At 45.3% G+C, this 27,301-nt stretch overlaps 1 protein-coding gene across 1 annotated transcript in view; it reads left to right on the forward strand.

The window, feature by feature from the left end:
• The window catches only part of CLPB (caseinolytic mitochondrial matrix peptidase chaperone subunit B), a 2,847,862-nt gene that overhangs the window by 1,709,057 nt on the left and 1,111,504 nt on the right, over window positions 1–27,301 (forward strand). The gene's annotated exons all lie outside the window — the stretch shown is intronic.

A 27,301-nucleotide genomic window follows, 5' to 3' on the forward strand; every position in this document is an offset into this window, starting at 1 on the left:
CTAAAATCCTAGAAAAATGCATTCACTCTCAGCTTCTCAAATACTTACTCCAGGAAAATCTCCTCACCTCCTCTCAACATGGATTTACGCCCCACCACAGCACCTCCACTGCCCTTCTGTCCTTAATACAGACCATCGCCAAAGCCAGAGATGACAACAAACTGGTGTCATGCCTATTCCTTGACCTCTCTAAGGCTTTCAACACTGTATACCACCCTAAGCTTCTTAACATAACAACCAAGCTCAACCTCTTTGCTTCCACTATTAACTGGTTCTCTAGCTATCTTACTAACCAGCAGCAATCTGTGAGAGGGATGTCCACTTGCTCTCCCTTCTTACCTAGCAACACAGGTGTTCTCCAAGGATCCATCCTAGGCCCCCTTCTCTTTAATATTTTTACTAATAACCTTCACTCCGCTTGCTGTACACCTACTCTAATCCAATACACTGATGACTCTACTGTTATTACACTCTCCAACTACCCTACTGACCTCCACTCCGTGACACAAACCTCTTGAACATTGGCTAATCTGTAACCAACTTATCCTTAACCCAAAAAAACAAGCTACTCCTCTTTCTTCCCAAATCAATGGCCAGTCTTAGAACATCGTTCTCTATCTTTTCCCTAGATAACACAACAACTCATGCAGATTCTCATACCAGACTGCTGGGGGTCATTACTGATGATCAACTGAAATTTGACATTCACGTACAACAGTCCATAAAAAAGACCAACCACAAACTTGGACTGTTGTACAGAAACAAAAAATTCTTACCTATTGCTTGTAGGACCTCCCTTGCCCAAGCCTACCTCCTCCCTTGTCTTTTCTATGCCTCCCCTATTCTTATTCATCTCTAAGCAAACCTTTAAACTAAACTAAGTCAGACATACAACCACATAGCTAGATTTGCCAGTAACCTACCATAAAAATCTCACCATTGCCTTGCCCTCAAACAACTTCGATGGCTTGAATTCCTTCAACTTCTACTACTATCTCAGCTTCAAATTACACATTCCATACTGTATAACCTTGCCAATTGCCTCTCCCTATCTAACCTCTTATCCTCTTACAAATCCTCTACAGTACTGACCAAAACCTACTGGACACCTACAGACCCAATACAACTATAGGCAAATTACTTTACAAATGCTCAGTGTCTCAAACTTGGAGCAAGCTCCCTAAACATCTACTCTCTATCCACTCTCCCAAAATTGTTAAAAGAGAACTGAAGAGTTACCTGGCCAACTCTCCATCTTGTACCTGTTACCACCCCACCAAGTCTAACCCACCAAATATCTCTGGATCACAAATCTTATTTTTTTCCCCACCTACTTAAATTGTCGATTGTCCTTTTTTAATGACCTAATGATACTATGCACATTGCATCTTCTATATTACATATGTATGTATGTATTGTATACCTTTTTAGATATTTCTATTGCATTTCATTGATTTTAATGATTATAGTGTTGCTATACATTTTTGTAACTTTTTTCTTTATATTGGAGCTTTTCTCCTTTGGTCTCTGCTGAAAACGGGCCACCAGCCCAGTGAACCAACCCGGTTAACAAAAGACAAATAAATAAATACCTCCAAATAGCTCTATGCTATGAACCCTTGTATAGCATAGTTTTTAACTTTTGTTCTTTGAAATAATTCATTCCTGTTCTTGTTTGCATGTAGATTCAACTCTGAGCTGGATACACTATTCCAAGTGAAGCCTTGCCAGTTGTCTGTAAACAAGCATTAACATTTCCCACTTCTACTGGTCATAATTCTCTAGTCACAATTTTCCATACAAACCACAGCATTCTAGTGACTCTCTTCACAGTCCTAGTATGTTATATCACTATTTTATTAGATCTTGCTATGTGACTGTGTTTTTTTTTGCTTCAGGTGAATACTGTGCATGTTCCAACACTACTACTGTCAGGTACCACTCAGTTCCTCCTTTTAAGGCATGTTCCATTAGATTCTTTTCATTACATGTATTTCATCATCTTAGCAGGAGACAGTAAGCCTATCTAGCCTGTCCTTTAAGTGCCATTGGCATTGTACCTTCCCTCTACATTCCCCTTACCCTTTTCCACCTATCCTATGCCCTTTTGAATGCCTGTGTAAAGTCCTTCTTTAGGCTTGGGGAGTGGCTGTCAGTTATTGGTTAACTCTTCAGGCAGTATACATTCCTTCAGAGCACAATCTAGTGACAGACTTTCTGAGCAGGTCCAAAACACAGACTCACAATTGTATGCTTCACGGACGTGTTTCTGGACATTGTCCATTGGTGGGGTATTCCTCAGGTAGATCTTTTTGCTTTCCCATCTGAACAGGCAGCCTCCTCTCTTCTGTTTCAAAGTGCCATGCCATCTGGCATGGTTGATGGACGCCTTTTCCTTTCCTTGGAAGGAGATGTTTCTTTATGCTTTTCCTCCTCTTTCTCTACTTCCAGGATTCCTGAGGAAGATTCAGGTGGACTCCCCAAAAATCTTGCTAGCGACTCACTTTTGGCCGAGACAGCACAGGTTCTCTCTCTTAATGCATCTGCTTAGGGACAGTCATCACAAGTTACCTCACCAGTTGGATCTCCTCACACAGGACAAGGGGTCTCTCATCCAGCCCACTTGTCCACTCTGCAACTGACATTGTGGGTGATAGGGTTTTGATCCCTTTCTGATACCTCTTTTCTGAGGATGTGCTCGGGGTTTTACAGGAAGCAAGGAAACCCTCATCCAGAAAGTCTTATATGTCCAGATGGAAAAAAAATTCAGTCTGGTGCCATGCTCGTAACCAGGACCCTTTTTCAGTGGGGATCCCTCTGGTCCTCCCTTATTTGTTTGAGTTGCTCCAGTCTGATTAGGCCTGTTCTTCTGTGAAGGCCCATCTGTCAGTCATTTCTGTTTGTTTGCCCTTTAATCCACCTTTGACAATTTTTTAAAGGCATCCTGCATATTAGGCCTGCAAGAAAACCTATTCCTTCTTGGGAGCTTAATTTTGTTTTGGAGAAATCGATTCAGGTTCCTTTTGAGCTTGCAGATTCTGCTTCTTTTCAACATTATTCTCGGAAGACTGCTTGGAAAGTTTCTGAGCTCCAGGACCTTATGGCCATTCCTGCTTTTTTTGTTTTTTTTTCCACAGGAACAGGGTGTCCTTTTATACTAATCTTTCTTTTATGCCCAAGGTAGAAAATGAGTTGTCCTTGAATCAGTTGGTACAATTCTCTTCCTTTTTTCCCTTCTCAGTGTGCTAGTGAGAGGGTCCTGCATACCTTGGATTTGCAGACAGTACTGTTTGGATAAAACTAGGACTATTTCATAAGTCTGAACAGCTTTTTGTTTCCTTTCATCCCAGGTCTTTGGGTTTGGATGTTTCTAAGCAAACCATCTCCTGGATATCCAAGGCCATTTCCTTTTGTTATTCTTTTCATGGCAAATCTCTGTCTAATTCTGTTAGAGCTCATTCCACTAAGGCTTTTGCCTCTTCTGGTGCTTTCTTCATGGGGTTGGCCACCAATTCCATACTTGAAGTTGCTACTTGGTCTTTAGTGCATACGTTTACTAAGCATTATAAGTTGGATATGGTTTCTAGGGCCAGAGCAGATTTTGCTGAAACCATTTTATGTGGGTTTGTTGAGGGCTGTTCTCAGCCTTCCACCTCACATTCTGTTTCTTGAGCTTTTTACTCTCACTTCTATGTAGAATACTGCAACAGTGATATAGTAAGACATAGTACAGTTGTGTAAACTCTTACCATAACAGTAAATGTCTTTCTGTTCAGTGTTGCAGTATTCGCTCCATTCTCCATTTTTTTCCTTCTGGATGTGTATGCACTCCTTTATCTTGTGGAGACTGTTCTCTTCCAGGGCAGTCCAGTTCCGGATAGTTGTGTCCTTGCAAACTTTTTATGCCCTATGTTCTGTGCAGGGAGCGTAAATGTGATGTACTGCGCATATAAGATCTTTTTTTAGGCTTTTGCATACTGGCAGAGTGTTTGGCTGTTGTGGGTAGAACATCCCTTCTATGTAGAATACTCCAACAGTGAAGAGAAGGCCATCTACTGTTATAAGAGTTTACACAACTGACACAACTGTACTACCTTCTTCCATTAGCTCCCTTGCTGAGAATATCTCCTTTCCCTATTGTTCAAGAACTCAGTCTAGAAAGGGTATATAGGTTCATAGGTTGGAACTAGGCTATTGGCCCTAGGGCCTATACAAGCCTAGCCATAACAATTCCCTGGCTATTTCTTCCCACAATATTTACTTCTCTGGACCCCTATCTAGCAGGGCGACTGACGTGATCCCCGAGGTGAACTTCCTATCTACCATCCAGTCATCAAGGTTCCTTTTGAAGAGGGCTAAAGAGGTGCTCTGCTTGACATGTGTGGGCAGTTTATTCCAGAGTCTGGGGACTCGCTGGGTCAGGAACCTATCCCTCCAGTATGTTTTGTTTATTGTGATGACAGGGTTTAGATCCCTGGAGCATGTGGCTCTGAGGGATTGGGATTTCTTTAAGACTAGTTTAGACCAGTTTACAGGCTTTGCTGTATTCTGGGCTGTGGTGTAGTTCCTGTGTTGTCCATTACCTTACTTGGATAGAAGGAAGTTTCTTTGCTCACCAGTTGGAGTGGGGAGCCTTGAGCAACCTACCTGTCCCTGAAGGAGTGACCTCAGCACAAGAGCTGTAGTAATTGGTTGTTTTGGACCATTTCTAGCTCTTTTGAAGGTCCCTGTTTAAAATCTGCCTCTGGGTGTTTTTTCTGGCTATATTACTCAGACAGGCTCCTCGTGGTCCTGCAGAGTGGTCCTAGCTACAGAGAACTCAGAAAAGCGACTACTTTCTTGATTTAAGTATATTTGCTGTTTTTTTACTTGAAATACCTTCTCTAGCTTACCTTAAACAAGCTTAAACTGTTTTTTTAGCTGTTTGTTGCATTATATAATATCTGCACTTAAAGTTACATTTAGTCGAAAATTGGTCGAAAGTTTGTTTGTTTAATTTAACTGTTGAGGCTGCCCACTAAAGTGTGCTAGCCTGTGTAACTGATTTATTACTGTTTCTGCATTTTCTGTGTGTTTTCTATCTAAAAACAAAAAAAAAAACAAAAAAATAATCCTTGTTTTCCCGCCTCTCCTCGACTAGTTTAGACCAGTTTACAGGCTTTGCTGTATTCTGGGCTGTGGTGTAGTTCCTGTGTTGTCCATTACCTTACTTGGATAGAAGGAAGTTTCTTTGCTCACCAGTGGGAGTGGGGAGCCTTGAGCAGCCTGCCTGTCCCTGAAGGAGTGACCTCAGCACAAGAGCTGTAGTAATTGGTTGTTTTGGACCATTTCTAGCTCTTTTGAAGTTCCCTGTTTAAAATCTGCGTTTGAGCGATTGTGCGCATAGCGCAGTGCCAGTTAAACAAGGTTAAACTTCTTCTGGCTCCGCCAAGTCTGCTCTTCAAATTTTCCCTTAAGGAAGCTCTAGTATAATCAGACTACTCGCTATATTATAAGCCTAGCACTTGTTCTCAAAACTTCTCTTCTAAGTAAGCACTCTCATACTAGAGTAAGCACTACATCCACCTACCACCCCTGTGAATATCCACTTCCCTTAAAGGCACAGCACTCCCTTATACTATTCTAGCATATCGAGTGGTAGATTACTGGCATCCTCTCCAGTTCAGCTGGTTAATCTGGGAATCTTGAGACAATGCTACAATTGTCTCATGAACACAGACAACCCTCTCTTCCTCCCAACAAACACAAATACATGTGAGAAATGCAACTATATAGCCAAACTGGAGGCTGAACTCTCTCAACTCAGGGCTGGCATGACCAGACAGGAGGAGATGGTAACCACACACACAACAAACCCAGTCCCACATAGACCTACCACAACTGCAAGCCAAACACATAAAAACACAACGACATACTCGGAGACTCTAATAAAAAACTTACCAAAACAACAGAGGCTCCCAAAGCAGACATCCAAAAATCCACCACCTCAAAACAAAACACATGCAACACATACTTCAATAAATCAGTGTGTCAAACAATCACAGCCCTTAAGGCCAAACACCATGCCTGATACACTAGTAATAGGTGACTCTATAGTCAGACAGACTGATGTCCCGCTTACCAGGCTGAACAAGGAGAGGGTGACTGTGAACTGCCTATCGGGAGCTAGGATCCGCCACATAACACACGCATTCAGGTCACTCCAAAGCAAGTACAAATATGACTCCGTCATTGTCCATGCTGGCCTGAATGACCTGAGAAGTACCTCCCTGGACTACATGAAAAGAGACATAGAGGAGCTCTCTGATTATGTAGCCTAGGCTGGTATGACCCTGACCCTGAGCAGCATCTTGCCCTCACCAAGAATGATGCCACAATACAAAGACAAGATGATCAGCTTTAATAATTGGCTCAAGTACTGGTGTCATTCTAAGGGGATCCAATGTCTGTCTGCTTGGGATGACATGTTGGGCAAGCCACCTGCTTCGCAAGGGATGGCTTGCACCTGTCACCACTGGACTTCCAGATGTTGGCTAAGGCTCTTGCCACCCCCATAGTGCCTTTTTTAGGTAAGGCTCAAAAGACAAACCCACCTCCATAGAAAACAAAAATGGAAAAAAACTAAGGGTAATGCTGCTCAACGCCAGAAGTCTAAATCTCAAGATGCAGGCACTCCTCAGTATGGAGAACATCGACGTCTGTGCAGTAACTGAAACCTGGTTCAAGGCTCCTGAGAGCACCCCAGCGCTACTAGGCTATACCTCGTATCATGCTTTTCGGCCCCAAAACCCGGGCCGAACCACAAAGGGAGGGGGAGTGTCCATATTCATCAAGGACACCCACACCTCCAGGTTAGTAGCAACACATGAAGCATCGGAGACCATACAGGTGCAACTAACCATAGGCAAAACTGCTATACAACTGGTAGCATGTTACAGACCGCCCTCCCAATCTCAGGAACCCCACTCAGCCTTCCTGAAGACATTGGAGGATATGAATGTATCACAAAATACCATCATACTGGGAGACTTCAACTAACCCTAACATAGATTGGGTACATTATTCTAGCCCTAACACCCTGGCCCAAAGGTTCCTGGAATTCATAAATTCAAATGCACTGGAACAACTAGTCACCTCTCCCACTAGGGGAGATAATATACTAGACCTGATCATCACAAACATGGGGACAAAATGCTCCACACCAGAGGTATACCCCTCACTAGTGAGATCTGACCACAAACTAATCACCCTGGATATACATATCCCACCTCCACCCCCAGCACATAAGACCACAGTGAAAAACTTCTCAAAAGCAGACTTCACTCTTCTTAAGATTGAGATGGTATCCTTTAAGCCCACTGGGCCAGTGGAAACCACATCCCACAATGCTGAATCCTTCACAAATGCTTTCTATGGACATCTCCAAGAATGCAATCCCAAATAAATCCAAGACCCACTCCACCAAAGGCAAGCGTCCTGTCTGGTGGACCTCAGCCATTAACAAATTGCATAACAAAAGAAGGAAGCTACTGCACGACAGAGCAAAATCCCATAAAGGGAAAACATCTCTGATCAACACTAGCAGAAAACTACGTTCTCTCATAAAAATGTCCAAGGCCAACTTTGAGAGAAAAATCACTAAGGACACTAAAGATAACCACAAAGCCTTCTTCAGCTATGTTAGAAACCTGGGCAGAAACCTCAGATATGCTCAGAGTTAGTTCACAACGACAAAAATTACACTGAACCCAAAGATATTGCCAACATTCTGGCTGACAGGTTCAGTGCAAATTTCTCCCCTCCCTCACCACCAAAAGAAGAAATACTTATCCCAGCTGAATGTAATCTCCCTGTCATCTCAGATGTCCAGGTGAGAGCCGCCCTCAGCAAAGCTAAAAACACAGCATCAATGGGACCTGACGGTATCCCAGGTTGCGTGCTACGTGAACTCCAAGATAAACCCGCACATAAAATTGCTATTTAACCTTAGCCTTACTACAGAATATGTACCTGAACACTGGCGTACAGCAACAGTGGTCCCACTCCACAAAGGGGGTACCTCTACAGACCCTGAGAACTACTGCCCCATAAGCTTAACCAGCCTGGTCTGCAAAGCTATGGAAAGAATCATTATGGAACTCATAAACAGAGACATTGGGGACCTACAGACACTTGATCCCACCCAGTTCGGCTTTGTAAAGGGCAGATCCTGCCTTTTGAACCTGGTTGACTTTTTCAAAACAGTCACTAGAGCCATTGATGAGGGCAAAACAGTCCATACAGCCTACCTGGACTTGGCTAAGGCCTTCGACACAATACCCCACTCAGGCATCATAGATAAGCTCAACAGCTTAAATATAAACCCTTATGTCACTAGATGGGTTGCAAACTGGCTAAAGGACAGATCCCATAAAGTCAAAATTGCTGGAGCCATGTCAGACTCAAAGCTAGTCACAAGTGGTGTCCCTCAGGGATCTGTCCTGGGACCCCTCTTGTTCGGCATTTATTTCTCAGATGTTAAAGCAAACATGGGTGGGTTGTGGCTGACAAAGTTCGCAGATGACTGCAAACTAGGCGTCATAGTCGATACACCAGCTGACACATACATCCTACAAAAAGGCCTCACAGAAACGGTCAACTGGTGCTGGAGTCATGGCCTTAAACTAAATGCCAAAAAATGTATAGTCATCCCCTTTGGCAAAAACAAAGTACCCACAAATTATCACATAGACAGTAACCCACTGAGTACGGAAAAAGTAATCAGAGACCTAGGGACCCAAGTCGACAGCGACCTCTCATTTGACACCCACATTGCCAAAGTGGTTAGAAAGACATTCTACCTTGCACACCTTATCATGAAGGGATTCACATCCAGATCCAAGGATGTCATTGTACCCCTATACTCCTCCGTCATCAGACCCATGATTGAGTACATGCCTCATTTGGTATGTACCTCACCCGGCACTTGCAGCAGCTGGAGAGACCACAAAAGTACCTCACCAAGAGGATCAAGGGTCTCCAACATATGTCTTATTCTGCCAGACTAAAGAAACTCCAGCTGTATTCAGTAGCATACCACCTGCTCAGAGGTGATCTGTGCCTGACGTACAAGGCCATGTCCAATCAGGGAACTGATGGACATGCTCCACCTCAAAAAATCCAAATCCATCAGGACCACGAGAGCTAAAGAATTAAACCTCGGCAAAAGTATGAATAGGACATGCTGGAGGGATAGATTCATACCCCAGAGGCTTCCCATGCTCTGGAACAGAATCCCAGTTCATGTAAGGCAGAGCCCCTCACTGACTCTCTTCAAGAGAAATCTTGATGAGTGGATGGGAGATCGTAAGTTTACCCCAGGGGTCACCTCTGTGTCACTACTAGACAGGGGTACAGTAAACTAATTCTGTTATATAAGGGGACCTTCACTGTGTCACTACTAGACAGAGGCACAGTATTCTAAATCTATTCTGTACATTTTTGTACCATTTCATGGGGTGGCGAAAGCCACATCACTATGGCTAGGCTTACAAATGCCCCAGGGCAGATAGCCTTGTACTAAACTATGAAACTATGTAGCATGTCCAACAGCTCTGGGTTTGTCATGACCTTATATGTTAAACAGAGATCACCTCTGAGTAGACGATGTGCGACAGCGTATAGCTGGAGTTTTTTTAGACAGTCAGCATAGGGCATCTGCTTTAGGCCTGTGATTCTTTTAGTGAGGTATTTCTGCGGCCTTTCCAGTTGTTGCATATGTCCTGAGAGGTGCATACCAAATGGGGCACTGTATTCTATAATGGGTCTAATGAGGGATGAGTATAGTGGGACAATGACCTCCTTTTTTCCTGGATGAAAAGCCTTTAGTGATGAGGTATGCCACATAGAAGGATTTACTGACTGTTGTGGCGATGTGGTTATTGAAGGTGAGACCACTGTCCACCTGTGTTCCTAAGTCTCTTATCACACTTTCGATGTTTAGTGTACTGCCACCTATGTGGTAATTCACAGGGACATGTTTTTTCCCCAAAGGGGATAACTATACATTTCTTGGCATTGAGGTTGAGCCCATGGCTCTAGCACCTAGCATTTGTTTCTGTAAGGCCCTTTTGTACAATATCCACATCATTTGAGGATTCAGTAATGGCTTTCAGTTTGCAGTCATCTGCAAACTTTGTTAGCCAGAGTCCCTTAGTGTTGGCCTGTACTTCAGAGAAGTAGATGCCAAACAAGAGTGGTCCCAGGACTGAACCCTGAGGTACTCCACTTGTCACATGTCTGGAGCTGGATTTGGAGTCGGCTACTTTTACAGTGTGGGTTTTGTCAGTAAGCCAGTGGGCAACCCATCGAGTGACATAGGGATTAATGCCTAGCTTAGTAAGTTTATCTATGTTTTCAGAGTGGGGGATGGTGTCGAAGGCCTTGGCTTGGTCCAGATAGGCTGTGTGGACTGCCTTACCCTCGTCCACAGCTCTGGAGACTGATTCAAAGAAGTCAGTCAGGTTCAGGAGACAAGATCGAACCTTCATGAACCCAAACTGAGTGGGGTCCAGTGTTTGAAGGTTGCCAATGTCTTTGTTTATAAGTTCCATGATAATATGTTCCATGGCCTTGCAGATCAGGCTCGTCAGACTGATGGGACGGTCGTTCCCAGGATCCAAGGTGGATCCCCCCTTCTGGAGTGGGATAACTGTAGCTGTGTGCCACTCAGTGGGCACGAAACCTGAGGTGAGGCTATGATTAAACATGACACTTAGGTGAGGTGCCAGTTCATTTTGCAGTTCATGTAGTACACAGCCTGGGATGTCATCTGGTCCCATGGATGCTGTATTCTTAGCTTTGAAGAGTGCGGCTTTTACCTGTGTGGCCATTATTACTGGAATTTGGCAGTCTTTAGGTATTGAGATGAGCTTTTTAGGGGGTGAAGTTGGCACTGAATCGATCTGCCAGGAAATTGGCAGTATCCTTGGGATCAGTATATTTAATGCCATTCTGTTGTAGCTCAGAGCAGATCTGAGCATTGCCATTTAGATTCTTGACATAGCTGTAGAATGCCTTGTGATTGTCTTTGGAATCTTTGGCTATTTTATTTTCATAACTAGCTTTGGAGGATTTTATGAGGGATCTCAGCTTCTTTCTGAGGCTGGTAAGGGAGTTTTATGCATCCTGGGATTTTCCTCTTTTCTGCAACAGTTTCTTCCTTTTGTTGTAAAGTTTGTTTATGGCAGGGGACCATCAGGTTGGCTTCCTTTTTTTGGAGGAGAGCATCTTGGTTCTATTTGGGATGGCACAATTTATGCATGATTGGCTGTGCTTGTACAGTGCCTTAGTGTAGGATTCAGCAGTCGAACTTTCAGTTCCCGTCTGCATGGGTGTCATGAAGTTTGTCACTTCTGACTTGAGTAGCATGAAGTTGGTTTTGGAGAAGTTTTTTACGGATGTTTCCTTACTGGGGGGGTGGGGGAGGGATGTGGATGTCAAGAGTGATTAGCTTATGTTCAGACCTGATCAACGAGGGGGGTGACCATAGGTGTGGTGCATCAATTTCCCATGTTGGTAATGACCAGGTCTAGGATATTGGAGCCCCTGGTGGGATTGTGGATTAGTTGATCTAGGGCATTGGAATTTATGAATTCCAAGAGCCATTGGGCAAAGGTGTTGGTACACGAGTAGTTTTCCCAGTTAATGGCAAGGTAGTTGAAATCACCCAGTATTATGTGTTTGGTTGTGTATTAATATTTTCCAATATGTTTAGAAAGGTGTAGTGAGAATCTTGGGACATTGTGGGGGATCTGTAGCAAGCTACAATTTGGGTTGCAGTCTTACCTAGTGTTAGTTGCACCTGGAGAATTTCAGACGCATTGTGTTGGGCAGCTAGTCTGGTGGTGTGAATATCCTTGGTGAATATGGACACTCCTCCGCCTTTAGTTTCGGTCCTGGTTTGGTGGCTGAAAAGTGTGGTAAGAGTTGTAGCCTGGTATTGCAGGAGTGCTCTCTGGAGCTTTGAACCAGGTCTTAGTTACTGCAGATATCGATGTTCTTTGTTCATCCCCTCAGAAGCATACAGAGATAAGAAAGAGTGGAAGAAAGGATGAATGAATGGTAGGAAAGAGGGACCACACTGTTATGAATACGCGATTTGTGAATGAGAACACCCAGTTGTAAGTCTTTCAGCACCTAAAAAATTCAACATTTTGTATCTTCCACACCCCCAAGCAAGTGATGTTATGTAGTCCTATCTCACCTATATTCTTCACTTGTGGGTTCGGAGCCGAATGTCGGCTCCGACTCAGCCTATTTACTAGCACGAAAGTCTTTGATTGGCTTGGCTAAGATGGTATCCCACAATACACTGCTCCACATCCCCAGATCTCGTTTGCTGCTTGTAGAGCTCGGACGTGGTCTCGACTTGGCTGTGGCTAAGTATTACAAAAAAACTCTTTCACCTTTTGTCAGTAGCAGCTGCTACAGTTGTTGGCTGGCATGTCTAAGGAACAAAAAGAGCATAAGCCCTCGGGCTTGAGGAAGTGTACTAAGTGTGCCTATAAAATGTCTATCACAGATGGACATTCGGTCTATGTTTTACTGTCTTGGAGCCATCCACCTTCAGGAGTCGTGCAGTTTCTGCTATGCCTTTAGTCCTCTGGTGCTCCAAGAGAGGAAAAACAAATTGATCCTAAAGGGACTGCTAAAACCGTCCTTTGAGGAGGATTTAGGTTCGGCTCCCAGCTCCCAGTCAAAGTCTAAATCATCCAAATCCAAGCAGAGGTCTACGGCTCCATCTATTGTCTCGGAGCCACCTTGTAAAATTACCATTGTAGAATCTGCTTCCTCGGCTCCACCGACATCGGGGCCACAGGAGGTAGCTGAGTCAACTGAGTCTGCATCCACTCTGAGAATTTTGGAACCGATTTAGAGCCGGTCGCCAAGTTTGAGGCAATCTTCTCCAGATAGGAGGTCTAGGTCTCCATCCATTTCCTCCAAATCCTCCAGGCTTTCCGATTTGGATGTAGATAGGGTGGTGCAGAGGCTCCTACAGTCGCCGGTGTTGGTCAAACTTTTCTCTGCTCTGACCCAGTCGGCTCCAGAGCCAGCTCTGTTAGTTGTACCTGCTATTCCTCCTCCGAGTGCATCCTTGTCGTCGGAGCCGGTAAGTTCCACTCTGAGGGACATTCCTGCACTGACGCCGATTCCCCAGTGGGGTATATTGGTGCCCGCATTGGCTCCGACCTTGTCGGTTCCATCCATAGGGTTCGGGACTCGGGTCTCCTTGGTCGGGCCCGAGGGGATGTCTCGGAACACCCTTCGGTTCCGAGCCTCCCCCTTGGTGCCTCGGCTGCGGGGACACCGGTCCCGGTCATGGCCTTGGAAGGTGGTCGGTCCTCCAATTCGGGAAGTCCCGCCTTCGAGGCTGTGCGGAGTGCGCTGGTTAGGTCAACTACCTCTCTCGGATCGGTTCTTCCGTCCCCCACAACACCGGCGAGAGCTTCTGACACCCATCTATCCTTGGATAGCAGAGCGCTAGGGCCTAAGGATACCCCCACAAGTGGTCCCCTTCTTTTTGAGGGGCCCTCAGAGCCTGTGCCTGAGGAACCCCCCAGAAAGAAATCTTACAAGAGGAAGCGCATAGACTCCCGGGACGAGTCTCTCACTTCCGATACTGACCTCCAGGAATCGGAGAGGTCCCCTAGGTCTTCCTCTGAGGACGTTTCGTTCTCCAATATACTGGAGATTTTGAAACAAAGAGGAGACTGGCCCTCCAAAACCCCCTCCGAGGAGGAGTCAGTATTCCTTAAGGCCTTTGGCACTCAGCCCTCTGTCTCCTGGGTGTCTCCTCCCTTCGACGAGCTCCTGGACCTTATTTGTCAGAGGGTGTGGGAGACTCCGGACTCCATAGAGCCTGTTCCTCGACGCCCCAACATATTTTTGTCTGCTCCCCCAGGGAAATAATTTTTGACAAAGGGAGTCCCGGTAGATGCTATGGTGCTGGTGGCTGCCACACAGAAGGAAGTTGCTGAGTCTTCCTCTTCGGTCCATCCTCCTAACAACAAATCTAGGACTATGGATCAGTACGGGAAGCATACACTGTCTTCAGCGACCTTTACCTTGCGGTCGCTGAATTATTTGTCTCATTTCACGCGGCACCAGAGAGATCTCCTTAAGGAGTTAGGAGATACTCTAACGGGTAACGTGCCTGAGGCGGTGGCTCAGACTGTCAACGCTCAGCTCTCTACCCTCAACTCCATTGCTAACTCGTCCATGCGACTGATTTCGTATGTGGCCAAGGGAGCTAGTAGGGCGGCTAGTTCAGGGGTGGCCCTCAGGAGGCAAGCCTGGCTATGCCTGTGTCACTTTGCGGAAGCCTTTTAAGTCTTCCTTTACTGATGCCCCCTTCGATGGTTTCTCCTTGTTTGGGACCAAAGTGAAAGACACACTCACCAGGTGCGAGCAAGAGGGAAAGACCTTGTCTGCCGTGGGAGTCCAGTTTTCCCTCCCGTCAAGGCCTTATCCCAAGGCTCAGCGAGGAGGAAAGATGTGGTTCAAAAAATCTCAAAGGTCTTTTCCTACTGCACAAGGTGAGACCCCCCCCCCCCGAGGCAGGGAAGGGGGGGTCGTATTCAGGGAGGCGTCACCCCAGAGGCAGAGGGGGCCCCTGCAATTCTGGGGACCGTGATTCCTTTCGCGGTTCCCCATACTCTCATTCCTGAGGGTGTGCCTGGCTGTGCTTCTCCGGAGCCAGTCGGGGGTCGAATTTCCCGGTATCCGGAAGCCTGGGTCAACATCACCCAGGACAGATGGGTATTAGGGATAATCGCCGGAGGTTACACCATCCCGTTTCACTCTACACCCCCCCCACCGTGAAAAGGATCCCAGACGTTCCACCCAGTCAAAGGGGTCATGCAGCAACAGATGTTTCTCAGCTGCTAGAAAAAGGAGTCATCCAACCAGTTCCCCCAGACCAAATCAGATTAGGGACTTACTCGAGATTCTTTTTGGTGCCGAAAAGAACGGAGGACCTGAGGCCCATTTTGGATCTCAGCCGACTCAATCATTACATACACAAGTCCAAATTCCGGATGGTCACGCTACAATCGATTCTCCCATTATTGGGAAAGGAAGTATGGATGTGCTCCATCGACCTGAAGGATGCTTATTACAACATCAAGATGGACAGAGCATCCAGATGTCATCTACGCTTCCGGCTGGGAGCCAGGCACTTCCAGTTTCGAGCCCTGCCCTTTGGTCTCACCACAGCCCCCAGGGTGTTCACCAAGTGCATGGCAGTGGTGACGGCTCACTTGAGACGTCAAGGATTCCAGGTGTTTCCTTACCTGGATGACTAGCTCCTATCCGCCCCCACCAAGCATCTACTTCTTCAAAACAGAGATACTGCCATCGGTCTTTGTCACCAGTTAGGCATCACAGTAAACTGGAAAAAATCTGCTTTGCTACCCTCACAGCATGTCTCATTTATAGGAGCAGAGTTGGACACTATTCGATTGAGAGCATTCCTACCTATGGAGAGGATCACAGGGTTGCAACGACAGGTTCGGATGATGATGTCTCTGACTCGTGTGAGGGCAAGACTAGTTCTTCAGTTACTGGGGACAATGGCGTCCACTATCATGATGGTCCCATTAGCGAGGTTACATATGAGGATCCTACCAATGGCTCCTATTCGCCCAATGGTCCTTCCAAAGACTACCACTATCCCATCCTATCTTAATCACAGGCAAATGCAAGCAGGACCTCAGTTGGTGGCTATGCACCAACAACTTAGACGTAGGGAAACCCTTTGTTCCACCCGACCCGGTAGCCACAGTGACCACGGACGCCTCCCGTATAGGGTGGTGGGGCATTATCTCGGCAGGATGGTCCAAGGCACGTGGCAGGAGCATGAGATAGACTTGCACATAAATGTCCTGGAGATGAGGGCAGTGCTCCTAGTGTTGCAGGTGCTTCAGGATGTCTTCCCTCTAGGGACTATTGCGATACACTCAGACAACATGTCAGTAGTGTGGTATCTCAACAAACAAGGAGGAACCAGATCATACCCACTATGCAGGGAGGCCATGAGAGTGTGGAATTGGGCGATAGCTTCCCAACGGGCCTTGGTGGCAACTCACATCCCGGGGAAAACCAATGTGATTGCAGACAGGCTAAGCAGGGTGATCCTCATGCCTTACGAGTGGTCCCTGAACCGCCGGGTGGCGGACAGTATATGAAGCAAATGGGGTCAGCCTTGCTGCGACCTGTTTGCCAGCCCCCTCAATGCGAAATGCAGCAACTACTTCTCGCTGATCCCCCCACCGGGGGAATCTCCAAGGGACGCTCTTGCGCACAATTGGCCCTCGGGTCTGCTGTATGCTTTCCCTCCATTTCCCCTTATCTCGAGGGTGATAAAGAAAGCGCTATCCTTGGGAAGCAAATTGATTCTGATCGCGCCACACTGGCCCCGACAAGTATGGTTCCCCTTCCTTCAACCTTACATCGTGGATGCTCCTTGGACTGTGGATCCTCATCCAGACTTGCTAACACATATGTCAGGACAGCTCCACTCCTCCCTGGAGACCCTCCGGCTGACTGCCTGGCTACTCCACTTCCATCCGTAGTCAGGTGTCATGATTTTTCTCCAGACGTGGTTCATATTATTTCATCCTCTCATAAGCCATTCACTAGGAAGATCTACTCTAGCAAGTGGAAAAGGTTTTCGATATGGGCCCAGTCCAAAGGTATTGACACCTACACAGCCCCCATTGACTCTGTGTTGGATTTTTTATCTCATTTATTCTACCAAGGATCTGCCTCAGCCACCATCAAAGTTCAGCTGGCGGCTATTTCAAATTACCATGTGGCTTATGAACCTAGCTTAATGGCACACAGGCTGTGTAGAGCATTCCTGAAAGGCACCCTTCTCCTTTGTCCCCCTGTATCTCAACCTGTTATGCCCTGGAACCTCAATTTTGTTCTGCAGGCCCTCACTCTCCCGCCCTTGGAGCCCGCGGCTTCCTGTGATTTAAAATTTCTTACATGGAAATCTGCCTTTTTGATAGTGATCACATCGGCTAGACGGGTATCAGAACTCCAGGCCCTATCAGTCAAGCCCCCATACTTGGTATTCCATAAAGATAGAGTCTCTCTCAGACCAAATCCATCCTTTCTTCCCAAAGTGGCTTCCTTATCTAATATTAATCAGTCCATTGAGCTGCCGGCCTTCTTCCCCAACTTCTCCAATAAGGCAGAGTACCAGTTTCATCTGTTGGATGTTCATAGGCAACTACACTTTTATCTACACAGAACTAAAGATTGGCGGAAGTCAGACCAGCTCTTTGTTTCATTCTCAGAGAATCGCTTGGGGTCTGTGGTTTCCAAGGTCACCATCTCTAGGTGGATAGCTGGTTGCGTCTCCTTTATTTATCAGGCAGGGGGAAAGAGCCTGCCTTTTCCAGTCAGAGCACACTCTACCAGAGCAGTTTCCACTTCCACAGCCTTTCAGGCTAGGTTATCGATGGATGATATATGTGCGGCTGCAACATGGGCTTCTCCTCACACGTTTGTTTCCCATTACAAATTGGATGTGGTGTTCAGGGGCAGATCATCTTTTGGCTCCACGGTGCTCAGGAGTATTTTCCATTGAGCCATCCAGGATGTAGGTGCTAGGGACGCTGTCCCACAAGTGAAGAATGTAGGCAAGATAGGACTACATAACATCAGTTAGTTATGTACTCACCATAATGTTAGATGTATGTAGTCCATCTCGCCTCACATTCTTCATTACCCCCCCGCCACCGTCCCCCACGCCTGGAGGATTTGGAGGATCTCCTTGTACTTTTGATGTTACAGAGTCCCTTTGGATAAATTGTTGGACCTCGTTGTTATGGGTGTGTGTGTATGTTTGGCAATGGATATGATACTTATGTTGGCAGCAAACTAGATCTGAGGATGTGGAGCAGTGTATTGTGGGATACCATCTTAGCCCAGCCATTCAAAGACTTTCGAGCTAGTAAATAGGCTGAGTGGGAGCTGGCATTCAGCTCCGAACCCACAAGTGAAGAATGTGAGGCGAGATGGACTACATACATCTAACGTTATGGTGAGTACATAACTAACTTTTATCTGTCTTGTTAGCAAAGTATTCAAGAATGCTAATACGTAGCCAGTTTTCTCTGGGCAGATTCAAAGGGTGTGGACCGACTTGGTAAAATGATTTCTTCTTCTTATTATTGTCTATTTTGAGTCTCTGAGCTCTCATCTTTCAACTTTCTGTTATCTATGCCCCCCTGCACTCTCTGTTATGTCACACAGTAAACATTTGACTCTTGATCAGCATCATCTTTCTGGTCCCATTGTGTTTTGCAACTCAACATTATTTGTGTTGTGTGTCCTGAAATGACTCCACAATATGCCTTCTTCCCGAGAGTGGAGATTTTTGCCTTTGAGGAATGTTTCAGCTTGTGCTTTATGCTGTCTGAGGATGAGTGCCCATTTGAAGTGGTAAACTAAAATGTTTCATTGATGAAAGGCTGCCATAAAACCATGGGCCACTACATATAGGACAAAGTCCCTACCCCATTTTCTAATGCATGTCACCGTTCTTCATTGCTGTCTATCCCCTAACTTCAGCAGTTGTGCTGTTAGCCCCACTCTGGTGGGAGTCACTAAATGAGTGACTGTGACCCTCAACTCTCCCCATCCAAGAAGGAATCACCACAGACACTTGATCCTGCATGGGCCCCCTCTCCCCCACCCACTCACACACACACACACACACACATATATATATATATATATATATATACACACACTTCACCAGATTTAGAACCTGTGAGATCTTATTTACCTTTCTCATATGTCTCATTTCTAGACTTATGTGGTTGAGCAGTATGTGAACAACTTGTCTGTCCTTTAATTTTTTTGTCCTACCTGCTAAGCCTCCAGTTAACCCAGACTACTCCTATATTGCTGTGAGTGGTCATGAATCCTAAGGGCTTCCTTGGGGCTGAGATGTCTGTGCATCTGTCACAGGCACTACCCACTACCTTACCTCACTCCCATGCTCGCCGACTATGTCCGAGGACAACTCTGCTCTTTGGACCACACTTCCCCTTAGGAAGCATGATCAAAGAGTGCCCTGCTACCCAGGACAGGTGCACCCATCTCTCCCTGCTGCTCAGCCAGCTGTCCAAGCTGCTAATAAATCGGTGGTCACCTGGGCTGTTTTCAGTGCTTTAGCCATATACACCACCAGAGCAGCCAACCTGTTGTACTTCTAGACTTGGATGAGATAAGTTAATAGCAAAGCCCATAGCAATAATGTGTCTTTGGTAAGGTTCTCCATAGCTAATATGCTTTTGTACATAACAGATATGGTAGTCAGGACTGTTGCCACTGTCACCTAACTTGGTAGGACAGTACGAGTCAGGATCTCTTCATTTCAAGAAGAGTTGCACAAGTCGATTACAAATTATCTGATTATGAGTAAGATTTATTTTGGCAAGCCATTTTAGGAGATCAGTGATGATCTCAATGAGGAGTAAACTTTAGATGTCCTTCCATATCACTGTTGCAGTATTCCTCACAGAAGGGATCTCCTGCCTAGGATAGCCCAACATCCAGCCAGTATACCAAAGCCTTTAGTACTTGTTCATCACATTTGTGCTCCCTGCGCAGGCATAGTACATAAAGGTGTCGTACGGGCACTCACACTCAGAATTTCTTTGTCGTCAGTCTGAACACAATCATTGGACGTTGATCTGAATGCCTTTTTTGTGCTAGTTACTGAGCTGTTTTTTTTAATATAAGTGACCTGGTGCGGTTTCTCCTTCTCTTCTTTTTCTTTAATATTGATTGGGTTCATGTCATCCAGAAATGGAAAATGTCAGTGTGGGAGGCAGATTCCCCATAAAGACTGTCAGGACCAGTGCTTCTTTTGTTTAGGTGCTTTCCACAACCATACGTAGTGTTGTATTTGCTAAGCTTTTGTCCCTAAGACCATATGTAGTCATCTCTCCTCCTTATCTAGTTACCTTGAAAAGAAATGTCTTAAGCTGTTGGCTGAAGCTGCTGTGGAAGAGTCTTCCTATCCCAAGGGTCCAGCCATCTGCTAAGAAAAAGTCCAAAAAACTTAGGTCTGATACAGCTGCTGTCCAGCCTCCCAGGACATCACTCTAAAGGCTAATGAAAGCCTCTGCATCAGAGATCAGACCATATCAACATAAAGGAGATGAGGGTCCTGCTTCTAACTCTTCTGACTTTCCATTCCTTTTTCATCCTGTGCCCTTCAAAATTTTCACAGACAACACCACTGTGATGGGGTATGTCAGGAAGCAAGGGGGTACAAGGTCTTATCTTCTTTGCAGATTAGCTCTTCAGGTCTGGGATTTAGTTATGCAGTATCAAGTGACTCTTCAGGCAGGTTACATTCCATCAAAGCACATTCTGGTGGCATACTCTTTGGCAGGTCCAGCACACAAGCTCATTAATGGATGCTTCACAGAGATGTGTTCCTGGACATTGTTCTTTGGTGGGGGTATTCTCAAGTAGATCTTTTTGCTTCCAATCTGCACAGACAACTTCCTCTATTCTGTTCCAGAGTCGCAAGTCTTCTGGCTTGGAAAGTGGATGCCGTCTCTTTTCCTTGGAAGGGGATGTTTCTTTACTTCTTCCCTCCCCTTCCTCTGCTTCTGATGGTTTAGCACAAAATCAGACAATACTCCCCCAAAATCTTACTATTGACTCCCTTTTAGCCCAGACAAAATTGGTTCCCCCTTCTTTCTCGCTTGGTCAGGAGCAGTCACCACAAGTTACCTCACTGGGTGACCTTCTCACACAAGACAAGGGGTCTCTTAGACATACTCATTCGTCCACTCTGCAACTGACTCTGTGGGTGAGTGGATTTTGATCCCTGTTAGGCACCTCTTTTCTGAAGATGTGCTTTGGGTCTTGCAAGGAGGCCAGGAAACCCAGTACCTGGAAATCATATTTGTCCAAATAGAATAGATTTTCTGTCTGCTTCTCTCGAAACCAGGATCCCTTATCATGCAGGTTCCTATGGTTCTGTCTAATTTGTGTGTTCTGGTCCGTGCTTTGTTAGGCTATTCTTCAGTTAAAGCCGTTCTTTCAGCAATGTCTGCTCATCTTCCTTTGGCTTCTCCTCTGGCCTCTAGATTTAAGGTCAAATAGTTTCTTAAAGGTGTCCTTCATATCAGGCCTCTCAGCAAGCCAACTCAGCCTTCCCTGGGACCTCTGTTTTGTTCCTGAAAAATTGATTCAGGCTCCTTTTGAGCCTGCTGCTTCAGCTTCTTTACAGCATTGTACTTGGAAGACTGTTCTTTTAGCCCTCACTTCAGCTAAGAGAGTGTCTGAGCTTTAGGCTCTCATGGCTGTTCCTCCCTTTTTAGTTTTTTTTTTTTTACAGAGACAAGGTGTCTCTTTGTACTAATCCTTCTTTTATGCTAAATGTAGTCAATGAATTGTCTGTTGATTAGTCTATTCATCTTTCCCCCTTTTTCAACGTCTCCACAGTCTGTCAGTGATAAGGTTCTTCACACCTTGGATTTGCAGAGATAGCTGAGATATCATTTAGATAAAACTAAGGATATTCACAAATCTGAGCAACTTATTGTTCCCTTTCATCTGATGTCTTTTGGTTTGGCTGTGCCTAAGCAAACCATATCATCCAAGATTTCTAAGGCCATTAGTTTTTGTTATTTTTTTCATGGTGAATGTCTTTCCTCCTCTTTAAAGGTTTATTCTGCTAGTGCTGATGTTCTTCGTGTTTCACTGTTGCAGTCATCACATTTGGCTTATCTGCTTTGCAGTAGCCCTCAGTCGGCCTGATTATCAAAGTCTTGGATCCTGTGTCAGTTGCTGTCTCATCTTCCATGACATCAGGTAGTCAGGAGTATAAAGCATGCAGCTGATGCCATTACATCAGTCGTTCTTGCCGTGCGGTGCCCGAAGCAGAAGCAGTTTGCAAGTGCCGGTTGGCCAACTCCTGAAATTTTCGTTTTAGAGTTTCAGATCTAAAGTCTTCAACTAAGATAAGTACCCCCATTGGGGATCCTTTCTCTTGCTCTAAACCGATGTCAGTAAAAGTTAACAGTTGTATTTCTTGTGGAAAGCAAATACTTCATAAAGATTTTCATTCGTACTGCATTCCTTGCTTAGGCCCAGACCACGATGTACCTCGCTGTCAGTTTTGTGCCTTATTCAAACCTCTTACTATTCATCGTCAGTTCATTTACGCATCTAAATATTTTGGTACTCGGTTCAATTATACAGAAATTGCTTCGGTAAGCCACCCGACTACTGACATTCCGAAAAAACGCAAAGGTAAAGACAGAGACAGACCGCATAGGTCCATAGCTGCCAAAGATGCTTCTCCTAAGCTAGTCGCCAGTTCTCCGGTACTAAGTGAGGCACTTTCGCAGCCCCTGATACCTGCTACTTTAGATTCGCAGGCCTCTACTGAGATCCACCGGAAGTATGTAATTTAACTCAATTAACATTGGGTGTGACCTGTAAATTTTATCTGTATATTAGCATAGTGTTTTTTATACTTTTTTACTCTTTGAAGGCTGAACAGCCAAGGAGCTAAGCAATAAATTTGCTGGCTTGTTCATTGTTGGTGGCATTTATATTCCTTTTTTTTTGCTTTTTGTGGTATTTACTACTGTGTATGAATACGGACCCTGCCAACAATATTCCCTGTTTGTTCAGGGAAGATTACTTGGATCAAGGCCAGAGGACTATGGAACAATATGTGATCCAATCGGTGGACAAGAGTTTTGGGTCTAATAATGGTGAGCCTAATGGATCCAATGTATTATTCGCTGACCCTGTTGCAACTACAACTAATATTGTATGGAATCGCGTTATGGGTGAACACAATTGACGCTGTTCGAATCCATTTGATGGTGTTGGCGTGTCTTTTATTTCCTCTTTGCCAGTGGAGGCGTGTAATCTAAGAAACAAACTGGAATGTCTGCTTTGTAAGGAAACCAGTACATATCTCAATATTTTGCATTTACAACGTTGCCTAGATTTGAACATTTCTCCCAGAGGGTTGCGAACGACTAAGTCACCTACTACACCTTTTGATATAAAGAACCCCGAAGATATGATTTTTCATCAAAGGTGGATTACAGCAGCCCATAATTGTTCCTTAGAGTGGATACGTATTCTTATTGACCAGGACCATCTTAAAAAATGGCAACTTAAAGAAGAGATTATGACTGTGAGTACAGAACTACAAAAGTTTGTTTCCTGTTCAAAATTAGATGACATGCTTAAAGATATCAATGTTGTATTAAAAGAAATGGAAATGAGTCTTGTAGAGCGTAAAAGCTCTAAAATTACCATGGACATGAAAGACTATAAACTTGAAAAGGCTTTTCTTTATAAACATAAGAACAGACGCTCGTTTTCTAACAACAGGAGTAATAGCAGTTTAAATCATAGCTACTTGAACAGGCTTTTCTTTATAAACATAAGAACAAATGCTCATTTTTCTAACAACAGGAGTAATAGCAGTTTAAATCATAGCTCTGCTTCTTCCACTGTATCTTTTGCCCTGTCCGAGGGGGCGAAACAAAATTCTAATCTTACTGAGGAACAAGAAAACTTTCCAGCATTGCCGGAGGCTGGTAATGCTTCAGATTTCAACCAGAGATTTCGGAATGACAACCAACGGACTAATGATAAGTCTAGCTTGAATTTTCATGGCAAATGGAACAGGGGTGATTGGGGACAACTTAAAATTAATGGCGGTAACTATAAAGGACAGTTTAATAAGAAACAAAGATGGAATTGATAGATATTATGTTACTAACAATGCTTTATTACTGAATTTGTCTAATGCTGTAGTGTACGATGTGGTTAAATCAGATGTCCTTCAAGGATGCATCTGCAGTCATAACATATGGGTTGTCCTGCCTCAGGCAGCCCTTCGGTCGGCCGGATTCCAAAGTCTGGGTCTGGCCTCGGCTGATGTCGCACTTTCCCGGCGCCAGAGCGCCTGGGGTATAAAAGCATCAGCCGACGCCATCTTCCTCAGTCTTTCTTGCCGCGCGGTGCCCGAAGCAGAAGCAGTTCGCAAGTGCCGGTCGGCCAGCTCCTTTGATTCAGCTACCGAAGACTTCAAAAAAGCTAAGTACCATGTGGGGGACTCTTTCTTGCCTCAGCCGATGTCAGATAAAGTAAATAATTGTTTAACTTGTGGGAAACAAATACCTCATAAGGATTTCCACTCTTACTGCCTCCCTTGCTTAGGCCCAGACCACAACGTCTCGGCCTGCTCTGCCTGTGCTTCCTTCAACTGACGAACGCTTAGGCATCGGTCGGAGTTTGCAGAGGAATATTTTGGGGCTAACTTTGCATATAAAATGCCGTCAGAGACTCCGACTTCACATGTAGTTAAAAAACGGAAGGACAAGGACCGACCCTCGTGGGCCACGGTTTCGGCTGAAACCTCAGTCAGGCCTACCGCGAGTGTCTCGGTTTCGGCTGAAACCGAGTCCTCGGTGCTTCCTGTTGCCGAAACCTTACAACTGACTACCTCGGCCTCGGAGGCTCCGGCCGAGTCGGTTATTGAACTACCTACGGAAACCGGTGTCCAGGACATGTCCGACACCATTCCTTTAGACAAGTCCACCCCTGCACGTGGTGCAGCCAGACACCCTGCATCCATGTCCATTAAGGCCTTCTCTAGGGCTAAAGCTGCCAAACTTGCCAAAGCTTTGCCTCCCAAGTCTACCTCTCAGAGGCCTTCTACCAGCACTCAAATTCTCAGCCTAGCAGAGGATCTTATCTCCTTAATTAAAGGTTCTCAACCTCACCCGGACAGGGGCTCTCTTCCACCTCCAGACAAAAGGCCCAGGGTTGAGCCCTCTGACCCCCACTCTTCAGATGAGTCTACGGATGAATCTGTGTTGTCAGAGCACCAGCAGGAGGCTTATTCGGCCTATGAGGATTCTGATGCTGAAGAATCTATTCCTTCGGCCTCCCCTCCTGAAGAGTTTTCTTTTGGTGAGACACTGCATTTTATGAGAGAACATTTCCAATGGCAGGGCCAGGAATTTTCTGATTCCAGAAAAAGATTAAGGACCTTTTTGCATTTACCTCAGCATAGGCCTTTGGCTATACCTCCTGTTTTGAATGTTATTGATGATGTGTACTCTGATGCTAGTACAGCCCCTGATTCACTCCCTCCGGCTCCTGCCAAACCTGATAGGTACTACAGGGTCCCCGATTCTCATTTTCACCTATACAAGGCCCACACTGCAGACCCAGAAACCATTTCACAGGGCCCAAAACGGGTTGCAGCTGCCACTGCTAAAAATCCTTCTGAAAGGGAATCTAGAGCTTTAGAGCGATGGGGAAAGAAAGTTTATACTTCTGCAACTCTTTCTATGAGGGCATTAAATTGTCAATTCCATATGATTCAGTACCAAGAGTATTTGTTAGATGAATTGTATAAGAAACTTTCCTCCTCTGAGCCCCTTGACCGTAAATCTCTTCAGGATCTGGTACATAACTCACAGCAGGTTAGCAACCATTTTTTGCAATGTGGTTATGATGCACTGGAAGCTTCATGTAGGTCAGCAATGACAGGGGCAGTTATACGAAGGCATGCCTGGTTGAAGGAACAATCTCTACCGGACCATGTTAAAGCTAAGCTCCTGGATGCTCCAATGGAAAAAAAAAATTATTTGGTTCCACGGCCCAGGAGGTCTTAAAGAAGTTTGAAGAAGAGGCAAAATCTGTGCAAACAGTCAAGGACTTTCTGCAGGTACAACCACCAAGATTCAGCAGAAATTGGCCTACTAAGAATTGGTCCTTTCCGGACTCAGACAGATCACAGAGAGGTAGGAACAGGCGTACCAGAGGTAGAGGGCAAGCTAGAGGCCACTACAGAGGCCGTCAGTGGCAGCCACCCAACCAGAGAGATAGTGCAGGAACAGCAACAACAACTGCTACACCAGGACAAACACAATGACTTATTTTTGACTCCGCCAACCAGGGCTCAATTAGAAGCACCATTGGGCGGAAAGCTTTCTTTATTTTCAGAAAATTGGCATTACATTACAAGGGACTCATGGACACTGCAAATTATAGACAAAGGATACAGGTTCCATTTCCACACATTGCCAAAACGAAAAGGAATGCCAGACCTGCCACCAAATCAGAGGGCGGAGGCTTTGAAGCAAATCACCAAATTACTACAAATGAAAGCCATAGAGAAGGTTCCTCTCTCAGAACAAGGCCAAGGTTTTTATTCAAGGTTATTCCTTGTTCCAAGGAAAGAAAATCAATGGAGGCCTATTCTCGATCTGTCCGCACTGAACACTTACCTCATTGTGCCGAAATTCAAGATGCTGACCCTACAGCAGCTTCTTCCCATGCTGGGCAAGGAGTCTTTGCTGGTGACTCTAGATCTCAAGGAGGCATACCTGCATGTCCCCATTCGACAAAGTTGCAGAAGACACCTCAGATTTCTTGCAGGATCAGAGCATTATCAATTCTCAGCATTGCCCTTTGGCTTATCTACTGCGCCCAGAGTATTCACGAAATGCCTGGCATCAGTAATTGCACACTGCAGACTTCAGGGGATTCAAATCTACCCATATCTAGACGACTGCCTGATACAAGCGGACAGCAAGACAAATTTGTTAAAGGACTTGGACTATGCCATCCAGCTATTACAGGCCTTGGGATACACAGTCAACATCCAAAAATCAAGACTTGTTCCATCCCAAAGGATAACCTTTTTGGGTGCAGATCTAGATACAACCACCCAAATGGCCTTTCTCACAGAAGAAAAGCAGAAACAACTTCCAGATTACTTCAAGAATCTGACAAGACAAACTCAGCTAACTGCAAGGAAAATCCTGCAGGCCCTGGGTTTCATGGCATTCCTGCATAATACTAATTCCACAAGCCAGGCTACATATGAGAAGATTGCAATGGTACCTAAGGAGTGTATGGACTCAGCACAGTCACAGCTTAGAAACTCTGATTCCAATCATACCTTGCCTTCAAAAGGAATTCCTGTGGTGGGCTCAAGCCTGCCAGACCAACAGAGGGTTGCCCTTCTTCAAACCAAAAGCAAACCAAACCATCACCACGGACGCTTCAGACCGAGGTTGGGGAGCACACATTCACAGGTTCACAGGTTCACAGGTTAGTACTAGGCTAACTGCCCTTGAGAGTCATTTTAAGCCTAGCCAATTATCCATTGTGAGACACAAACCCTGCACCTTGTGTTTGTAAGGCAAATACCTTAACCATTAGGCCACCC

This window comes from Protopterus annectens, chromosome 5.part1 (assembly GCF_019279795.1).
Source record: "Protopterus annectens isolate FY-2018-M chromosome 5.part1, PAN1.0, whole genome shotgun sequence".
NCBI lineage: Eukaryota > Metazoa > Chordata > Ceratodontiformes > Protopteridae > Protopterus > Protopterus annectens.